Source organism: Adiantum capillus-veneris, chromosome 27 (genome assembly GCF_014529385.1).
Source record: "Adiantum capillus-veneris isolate H3 chromosome 27, ASM1452938v2, whole genome shotgun sequence".
Lineage (NCBI taxonomy): Eukaryota > Viridiplantae > Streptophyta > Polypodiopsida > Polypodiales > Pteridaceae > Adiantum > Adiantum capillus-veneris.
This window is the reverse complement of record NC_140957.1, coordinates 62,718,826-62,729,315: the sequence shown is the minus strand read 5'-3', so window position 1 is coordinate 62,729,315 and position 10,490 is coordinate 62,718,826.

Genomic DNA, 10,490 nt, shown 5'->3' with positions numbered 1-10,490 from the left:
TTGGAACCAAACCCCCATGTAAAACCTATCATGGTCATTCCAAGTGGTCAGAAAGAATACCCTTTAAGATATAGCCTTATAGGTTGGACAAGTGGTGGACCTTAACACCCAGATCTTCTTAATATAATGACATAGAGTGGAAAAGTGGTGAATCTTGAGACAAACCACTCATGCTACTAGTGATAATAGGTTGGACAAGTGGTGGACCTTGAATGTAAACCCCCCACGTACGAAATATCATGGGTTTAAGATATTTCAATGGAGCCTAGCATTTTGGAGATATGGTGCAGCTTGCTTCTCTTCATGTTTCAATCGAACCTGGCTTGGACAAATGGTGGAGCATCCTTCTCTCCATGTTTCAATGGAGCCTAGCATGGACAAGTGGTGGACCTTTGATTCTCTCTATGTTTCAATAGAGTTAGCTTGGACAAGTGGTGGACCTTGGAACCAGACCCCTATGTAAAACCTATCATGTGCATTCCAAGTGGTGGTAAATAATACCATTTTAGATATAGCCTTATAGGTTGGACAAGTGGTGGACCTTAACACCCAGATCTTCTTAATATAATGACATAGAGTGGAAAAGTGGGGAATCTTGAGACCAAACCACTCATGCTACTAGGGAGAATAGGTTGGACAAGTGGTGGACCTTGAATTTAAACCCCACATATACAAAATATCGTGGGTTTAAGGTATTTCAATGGAGCCTAGCATCTCGAAGACATGGTGCATATTGCTTCTCTTCATGTTTCAATGGAGCCTATTTTGGACAAATGGTGGAGCATCCTTCTCTCCATGTTTCAATGGACCCTAGATTGGACAAGTGGTGGACCTTTGCTTCTCTCTATGTTTCAATATAGTTAGCCTATATTAGACAATTAGTAGACCTCGAATCTCTCCATGTTGTCTAGAGCTGAGCTTGGACAAGTGGTGGACCTTACTTCTCCCTTCCCTTAGTTTACTAGCTTAAAAGATTACTATGTATACTTGCTTAGATCTAACTTGAACAAGTGGTGGACCTTGTATTCACACAAACTTAATTCATTACAAAAAAGTATATGCTAAAATAACATTTGGTTTTTTTTGTTTCAGGAAAGATGGCTCCAAAAAAACAGGTTGCAAGGGTTGCTGTCTCAGTTGACTATACTTGCAATGATGTTAGGAAATGGTATTTGGACATACATGGTATAGAGGGTGCACAATTTCATAAGGTGCATCTATTTATTGCCAAAAAGGAGAATGACAGCTTGTTTGAAGATGTTGGACAAGTTGTGGAAGCATCTGTCTCTGTAGTTGATAGTCATCCGGAGGTGGAATGCATTGACATTCTAGTTCCAATGAATCTAGAATTTCAACTATCTCCAGGAGCATATGCATTGGAGCGCATGTCTAGAAACAAAGAAGAGACAATGTTTTCTCGAGGATGGAAGTTTGCAGAATCAAATCCAAACATCACAGCAGATCAACTTCAAAGCTCCATCATTGCCACACTACAACGAAAAAAGGTGAAAGCTTCACGACCACCATCCACAAAGAAGCAAGCAAAAGTGCAAAAAGTAGCAGCTAAGCGAACTAGTTCCATTTTGGATGTAGACAAGGCATCTTTGGCATCCTCATCAACAGAGGGTTCAATGTCAAAGATGAGAATTGTGGATCCAGATGTTTTAGAAGCTGAGGCCATGAAAGGACAAGAAAAAGATACAGGTGGAATGAATAAGTACATAAATTATTTTCCTTTCCAATATAGGGAATTTGATATCCCTATTCAAAATTGTTGGCTTGCTCCTGATCACTATAATGCACGTATTATGGATAAAAAACACGCTGAAAGTGTGTTATTTGGATTTTCACGGAGTACGACCAAGCCTGCAGCATGTGCATATTTGATGCCTGTTCGAAATGCAAAATCAAAGAAGGGGACTCCTTTGGCAGTAGAAGAGGTAGAGGAGCAAAAAATTAAAGATTATCATTATTGGATTCTTGATGGGCAGCATTCAATCTATGCTGCAAAAGTTTTGCTTCACAATGAACAAAACAACAAAGAGTATTTGAAAGACTGATTAGCGTGTATAAATTTAGAAAGGCTCGCATTGTTGTGAATGCTCCTCCATTTGTTGCAACTGCTATATCTGCCATTGCAAATGAGGAGGCTCAGGCATTGTATGTCAAGCAACCTTACAGCCAAATATTGAGACATTTACGGAGTCAATGGATCTTCTCAGGACGACCACCAAAGGCAGCAAGTGGAATTGCAGAGGGACATGCATCTCGTGCGGATGGGATGTAAGTTATTTTCTTTGTCTTTTTGATAGTGTTTAATTAACAAATCTTGCTCAATAGTTTAATTATTTCTCTATTTCTTTTTAGGCTTTTCTTCGATTGGCAAGAATGAGTGCAGCAGCAAGTTGGATTGCTAAACAGGCACACATGGTCACGTACTCTGATTTAGTTTATGATTGCTGGATAGAAATCATTGAAAAGCTAGAAGAGGAGAATAAGAAACCCCCAACAACTGTATTTAGATACCTTTGTGGCCTTGAGGAATCAGAGGTAAAGACTATTCAAGAAGAGATTAGAGATGAGAAGATTTTACTGTCAAAGAGTGCAAAGGATGGTGATGCAACTGACATGTATGATCGAATCAAGCAGTTGAAGCAAGACAAATTGATTCAAGATGCACTTCTTGAAGGCTTCAACAATTTGAATGAGTCTTCACCATGTAAAGACTGGGAGGAGGTGGTCAAAATGTTAACATCAATGATGTTGTTTATAAAACAATTTTAATGCTATGCGAGGAATGGATCAGATCTAGTTTGACGCGTGGAACAAAGAAAATGGCTTTTCCAGATGGAGCAATAAAATACATGCAATGGGCAATTCACCTTCAAAAGGAGAAAACTGAGCCTAGAGATTTGCCATGGTCAATCTATGTGGTGAGCCTACAAATGGAAGGCAATCTCTACTTGATGCGCCACTTCAATAATAAAGTGCCTATTGGCTTATGTGTTTTAGATATGACAAAAAACGTTGGAGGCAATTTGAAGTGGAGTGAGGAGACATTTAACAATGCTTTGGATGGGATCTTGGCTATTGCTGGAGGGTCAACAGATCCTGGATTTGTCTTTCTTGCATTTGTGGATTTCACTAACTTCACAAAATTGCAATGTGCCTTTCACGCCATGGGAGATAATCTGAGCTACCATTGTTGTGGTGCATTGCATCACTTTCCATCAGCTCCTTGCAAAGGAGCAATTCAATTCCTAACAGTTATTGCCTTCTTGGGACAAGGCAATGCATTTGAAGACCTGAGAAGAAGATCAGAGGAACATCCCATGCCAATTGATTGTTCTCTTCTTCAAGTAGCAGATAACGATATGTCAGATTTGCAATATTTGGAGGCCAAAAAAGAGCTTTGGTCAAGCACTACATTCGTACATATTGTTTTGAAGACCGCAAGCTTGTTGATGTTTTTGGTGATGGCTCCTTGGTTGCACAAGAAGGAATACAACAGAAAAAAGAAGTTATATGCTTAATTGATAGTGTGGAGGAGGCAAAAAGCGTGGAGACCATGCTGCTAGACTTTGTTAAGTCTCATGAAGATATAGAAAAATGGGCTGGACTTCAACAATCCACTTCGCAATCAGGCGACATTGTGCCTGTTACAGAGGAGTGCTCTCCACAAAGAGAAGAAGAAGAACAACAACACCATCCTCTGTCAATGGAGGACTTTTTGGAAATGGAGACACGTATGTTTTGAGTTTCTTGTGCATGTTAGTGTTTCTTGTTACTGATTTGATACTCTTAATGTTAGATTTTGCTTTATATAGTATTGATTGAGTTTGTATTTTTTATCTCAAGCATTCAAGGTTTGAATGTAAATATAAATTACTTGAGTTTTTGAATGGTGGATCTGTAGACTAAAACTATAACATTTAATACTCACAAAGACTTAATTACTTAAGAGCTTGAACTCAATAAGTTTTGGACCTTTTATCAATACCCCCTTGATATGATACATTAGATCGTAGCATGGTTAAATGGTGATGCTTCATAAATTGAACCTAGCTTAGACAGGTGCTGGAGCCTAAATTTAAACTAACCTTGCTAGAAGGGAGCTTATGTTTGGACTTTGAGAACTAGCATAAGTAATCAATTAGAGCATAGATTAGACATGTGGTGGTGGCCGGCCTTAGAGACCAAAATCTTAATGAGCTTGGAAAGGTATTTAAGTACTGCAATTTACTTAGTTTTAGTACTCATTAAATGCATAGCTTGACAAAAGGTGGACCTTACATGGATCCTAATTTCAAGAGGTGTGGTAGACCTCAAACAAGATCATATACATGGACCTTCATGGAGATAGTTTAGACAAGTGTGGTACACCTTGTACCCATTTGTTATAGCTTGGACATGTGTGGACCTTGCATGGAGATAGTTTAGACAAGTGTGGTACACCTTGTAACCAACACCCATTTGTTATATTAGCTTGGACAAGTGGTGGACCTTGCTTTTATGTTTCAATGGAGCATATTTTGGACAGGTGGTAGACCTTGTTTCTCTCCATGCTTCAATGGAGAGAAACTTTAGCTTGGACAAGTGGTGGACCTTGCTTTTATGTTTTAAAGGAGCATATTTCGGACAAGTGGTAGACATTGTTTCTCTCCATGGTTCAATGGAACCCACCTTAGACAAGTGAAGTACCTTGAAACCAAACCCCCATAATACAACCTACTAAATAGGTTGGAAAATTGGTGGTATATGAAACCATCCATGATAGAGCATAGTATAGGTGAAAACGTAGTGGTCCTTATATCAATTACCCATGCATAGCTTGGACAAGTGGTGGACCTTGATTCTCTCTATGTTTCAATGGATCCTATCTTGGACTAGAGATATATCTTACTTATTTCCATGCTTCAATGGATTGTAGCTTGGATAAGGAGTGGACCTTCAAACAAAACTCCACAGCATAGCATATATTAACAATTCATGGGTTTTATAGAGATTTCTTGCCTATTTTGGAGAGTTGGTACACCTTTATTCTCCATTCTTCAATGGATCTGAGGTTGGACAAGCGGAGCTGGAGAAGTGGTCAACCTTAAAATGAAACCTCCCATGCTACAACCCATCATAGATCGTATATGTAGTGGACCTTGAAACTCTTTTATGTCCCTAGCTTAGAGAAGCATTGCACTCTTGATTATCTCCATACATGAAGGCAAGGTTGGACAAGTGGTGGACCTTCAAACCAGAATCTCTATGCAATAATAGGCAAGTGGTGGAGCTTGTTTTCTCCATGTTCCAATGGAGCCTAGCTTAGACAAACAATGGAGCTTGCTTCTCTCCATGTTTCAATGGATCCTAGCTTAGAAAAGTGGTGGAGCTTTGATTCTCTCCATGTTCCAATGGACCATAGCTTAGACAAGTGGTAGACCGTGAAAAAAACCCCCCGTATACAACATATTATGGGGTTTTCATGTTTCAATGGCACCTAGCTTGGAAAAATGGTAGAGCTTGCTTCTCTTTATGTTTCAATGGATCCAATCTTAGCCAAGTGGTGGACCTTGAAACAAGAATCCCCCCCCCATGTACAACGTATTATGGGTTTTGAAAGCACTGGGAGAAAATAATAGCTTTGATAAGTGGTGGACCTTGCTTCTCTCCATGCTTCAATGGAGCCGAGGTTGGACACATGTTGGAGAGAAGATGGTTGCCCATGAAATAGGACCATGCATGCTATAATCAATCATATGTTGTACACATGGTGGACCTTGCAATTGTTTTATATGCCTAACTTGGACAAGTGGAGGACCCTTGATTACCTCCAGATATCAACAACAAGCCAAGTTTGGACAAGTGTAGTACCACCAAACCAGAATCTCTATGCTACAATAGAGTATAGGTAGGACACGCAGTGAACCTTGATATCAAACCATCCATGCTACTAGAGATGATAGGTTTCACATGTGGTGGAACCTTGTATCAATGTTCTATGTGTAGTTTTTGACTAGTGATAGACCTTGAAACTAATCCCTCTAGGCTACAAGAAAAAAGAGATGGATGAGGAGGCTAGACTACTTTTGTTGCATCAATGCATCCCATGTTACCACATATACTATAGGGTTCTTGGATAAGTGTTGGATCTTGTGTCAATGCTCCATGTCTAGCTTGGACAAGTGGTGGACCTTGGTTCTCTCTATGCTTCAAATGGGCAATAGATTGGAGACACAGTGGCCTTTTTTTTCCAATGATTTTATTTTTTGGAAACCTTGGAGGCACCATGTAAGAGGCACTCTAAGTCTTCCATACAATAGACCTATTGGACTATAAAATAATGATATCTTTCTTTGATATTGTCATTATTTTATGCATAATATTTTCTTCTCTTTGCAGACACAAAGGAGTTAAGTGATATAAAAACTAGATGTATTTCACACTATGATTGGCATGAAGATCCTTTTGGGACACCAACTTTTCCTATTCCCAAAGATGTAATTTTCCATATTAACGGTGTGGATTTTGAAGTGCGACTTTCATGTATTGAAGGAGCTGGTTATGGGCTATTTGTGCATACTACCCTGGAAAGTGGTTTGACTATTCTAAACTATGGAGGGCATAAGTATAGATTTCAAGACTGGAACAAGATATGCAAAATTTTTCCAAGAGCTTATAAATATTCTCTTCTAGAGGATCCAAACATAGAAGAAGAGGAAGATCAATCATACATTATTGGTTGTGTAGAAGAAGGAAACGTGTCGAGCTATATAAATAGTTCTCACAGTACAAATTTCTGTCCCAGCGTACGCTATACATTTGATCCAAATTTTCCACCTTGGCATAAATGCACCTCTTTACACATCAAGTCAGAAGAATATGGCCATGTATGCATTGAGACTATTTGTCAAGTTGAAGCAGAAGAAGAGTTGTTTGCTGACTATAACTTTACTTGACATTGTAAAGTATTGTACATGGATGCAAATCTCAAGTACATGCATCATTTTCATTTTTCATGGATGAAATCTCAAGTGAATATAACATTTGATTATTGTTTAGTTTATGCTCAACGAGAATCTAAAGTGCTCTTATGCTTTGTGTGTTGTCTAACTTATTTGACTACCTTGGCCATAGAATCTTGATTCTACTCTAGATTTGTGATAAATCTTACCAAAATTTAATCAATGTCTAGGTTGGACAAGTGGTGGGGCTTCAAACATTATTGTCTTAAACAAGTGGAGTTATCTTACTTGAATAAGTGGTGGCCTTTGAATCCAAATCTAAGCCAAATCTCTAATTGTTTGCTTGTAGTCTAGGCTGGACATTTGGTGGACCTTGTATCCATGTTTCCTCAACAAGGGTGGCTTTTAGTTTTCACTTTAAGTACTCATCTTTAATAAAGTGTAGGATGGAAAATGTTGAGTTAGTAGATTGTATTTTAGACAAGTGGTGTTTGGTGTACGAATGCTGAAAATGGTTGCAAGGATTCTAACAACGACTTTACCTTAAATAAATTTCTTACTAGGAGTTCTACATATAAATATGGTGAATAAAATTCTAGTGGTTTTGAGATACCATTTGTGTGTGTGTTTTCTTAGATTCACAAACTGGGATGGATAATGCTCCTATGGTTCAGTCAACAACTATAGAATCCATAGATTCTATGGTTTCTAAAGTGCCCAAGATGGATGATATTTCTATACTAGAGTCTAGTGTTGTGCAACTTGAGCAAGCTTTCAATAATGAGAACCAAGAAATTGATGCTTCAAAAATGCAACATACATCAAAAGAGACTGAAAAGTCCACTCACGAGCTATTGCCAATTGGTACTACGTCATGTAGCGTAGATGTTGAGAAATCCATGCTTACAATTATATTGGATTTAAATGGTCTATTGTTGAAACATTCCCCTCAACCATCCTCACACCACAACTCAGTGCAAATGGATTCAATAAGATATATTATACTCAGGCCAGGTTGCATCCAATTCTTGAAGACTATTTTACAGAGGTTTAATGTTGCAATTTGGTCGACAGCTACTAGGAATAATGTGTATCAAATCCTTGCATCACTAAACAACTTAGCTGAGGATACATTGCCTTTCTTTGCAATTTGGTCGCAAGATGTTTGCTACACCGCTCAAACTCAAAAATTGTTTAGACCCGACAGTCCAAACGTTGAGGCAATGTTCAAGTCTCTAGCCAAAATTGCCATGGGGTTTGAATGTGATCCACAAAGAATAGTGCTTATTGATGACTCTCCTTACAAGGGATGTATTTCACCAGCAAACAATTGCATTTTTTCCACCACAATTTGATGCTGAGAAGATGGTTGACAATATGCTCTTGGAGGAGCTACTGCCATACTTGATTCAGCTTGATGAGAGAAGGGATGTGCGTGATTTAATTGCTTCTAATCGTTATGGACAACCTATAGTGACAAATGATAGTGAATACAAACAAATCATGGAGTATTGGAAGCAGAAAAAAAATGTTTGGTCAGCTAAGGTGTTCTTTACAAGAAGAATACCACCTGCAAAAGGTGACAGGGATGAAACTATCATTGAAAATGCAAGTGACACAAGCCACCGCAATGAAATGAGAAGAGCCCAAATACAAGAGATCTTAGCAAAGGAGCGTACACCCATTGAAAGCGTGAAGGCGTCACAATTGACCACTTTAGCTTGGCAATTGGGTTGTAACACAAAAGGAGTTTTGAAGGCAACCACAGCAAAGGCTTATATAAATAAGGTGAAAGCTGAGAACAATCTTCTAAGGCTAGATAGAAAGCAACCCTAAGGTACTAGTGACATGTCATATATTCTTGATACACATACTTGAACACTCATGTGCATGGTATCTAACAAATATTTCTTTTTATTCCTTCCTGCAGGATCTTACAAAGGATACTACTAGATGGAGCTCAATCAATAGAGATTTTGATATGTTTGTTCAAAATAATGAAGCAGTCACCTACATTTTTTGTTTATCAATTTCTTGAGAGACTTTCTTTTAGTTTGTAATCATCAAATGAAATGAAAAGTATCCTTCTTATAAGATTGCTGATCTTTTTCTCGTTCAAAACTTTCAATTGTGATTTATAGTTTTGTTAGCATGAGATTGTGCTTTTTTAGTTTGAAAAAAACTGTCAAAGATCCAAGTCTTTTTGGCTTTACTTAAGTTATTAATTGTGAAAGATCCAAGTCTTTTTGCTTTACTTAAGTTATTGATTGTCTATGTAATAGTCCTTAAAACAATATCGGATGGCTTTCTTGCTCCCATGTCTCACATTGGTCTTTAGGTAAGACAAGTGGTGACCTTGAAAGTATGGTCTCATATCTCGATCAAGTGAAGAGACATGAAGCTTAAATATCACTACTATGTATCTAGTGTTAAACTCCATCAAGACAAAGATACTAGAGTGCCAAATTGCAGTCTAGTTTAAGTGAAAATCCATTTGAGCTAAGGTAAAACTTATAGTGCCTCATTTTTCTAGGATTCTACCCCATCAAGGAAGTTAGAATCTAGCACAAACCAATTAAGACTCTTTTGGAGCCTAGATAGGACAATTCGTGGAACTTAAGAGACTTATTATTGAGTTAGAGTCTAGTTTAGATAAGCAAAAGATCTTCAAACCAACACTTGACTTTCTTACTATTCAATATTCAAAGTCCCTTGAGGCTAACAAATTACATACCTACTTGTAACCTAACTAATGAGTAATTATATAGATCTAAGCAAGTATATATAATGAGTCTTCAAACTAATAAACCAAGGGAAGAGAGTAGCAAGGTCCACTACTTGTCCAAGCTCAGCTCTAGACAACATAGAAAGATGCTAGTTCTACTAATTGTCTAATTATAGGCATGGAGAAATGATAGAAGGTTGAACACTTGTCCAACCTATCATCTCTAGTAAGATGGGAGGTTTGGCCTTAAGATTCACCATGTAACCAACCTATATATCATTGTATTATGAAGAGTAGAAAAGCAAACCTCCACCACTTGTCCAAGCTAGTTCTAAAATCCACATGGAGATAAGAAAGCTCCACCATTTGTCAAATCTCTCTTCCATTAAAACATGAAAAAACTCAGCTATGTTGTACAGGGGGGACTTTTTTCCAAGGTCCACCACTTGTCCAAGCTAGGATCCATTAAAACATGGAAATAAACAAAGCTCCACCACTCGTCCAACCTTTAGAGTTGCAAAGTGTATGGGTTGTCTAAACTAGGTATGGGAAAATAATTGAAGGTCCACCACTTGAAACATGGAGCGAAGCAAGCTCCACCATGTCTCCAATATGCTAGACTCCATTGAAACACCCTAAACCCATGATATTTTGTACATAGGGGATGTACATTCAAGATCCACCACTTGTCCAACCTAGTATCCCTAGGAGCTTGATAGCTTTGGTCTCAAGATTCACCACTTGTCCACTCTATGTCATTGTATTAAAAAGGATTGGGTGTTAAGGTCCACCACTTGTCCAACCTATAA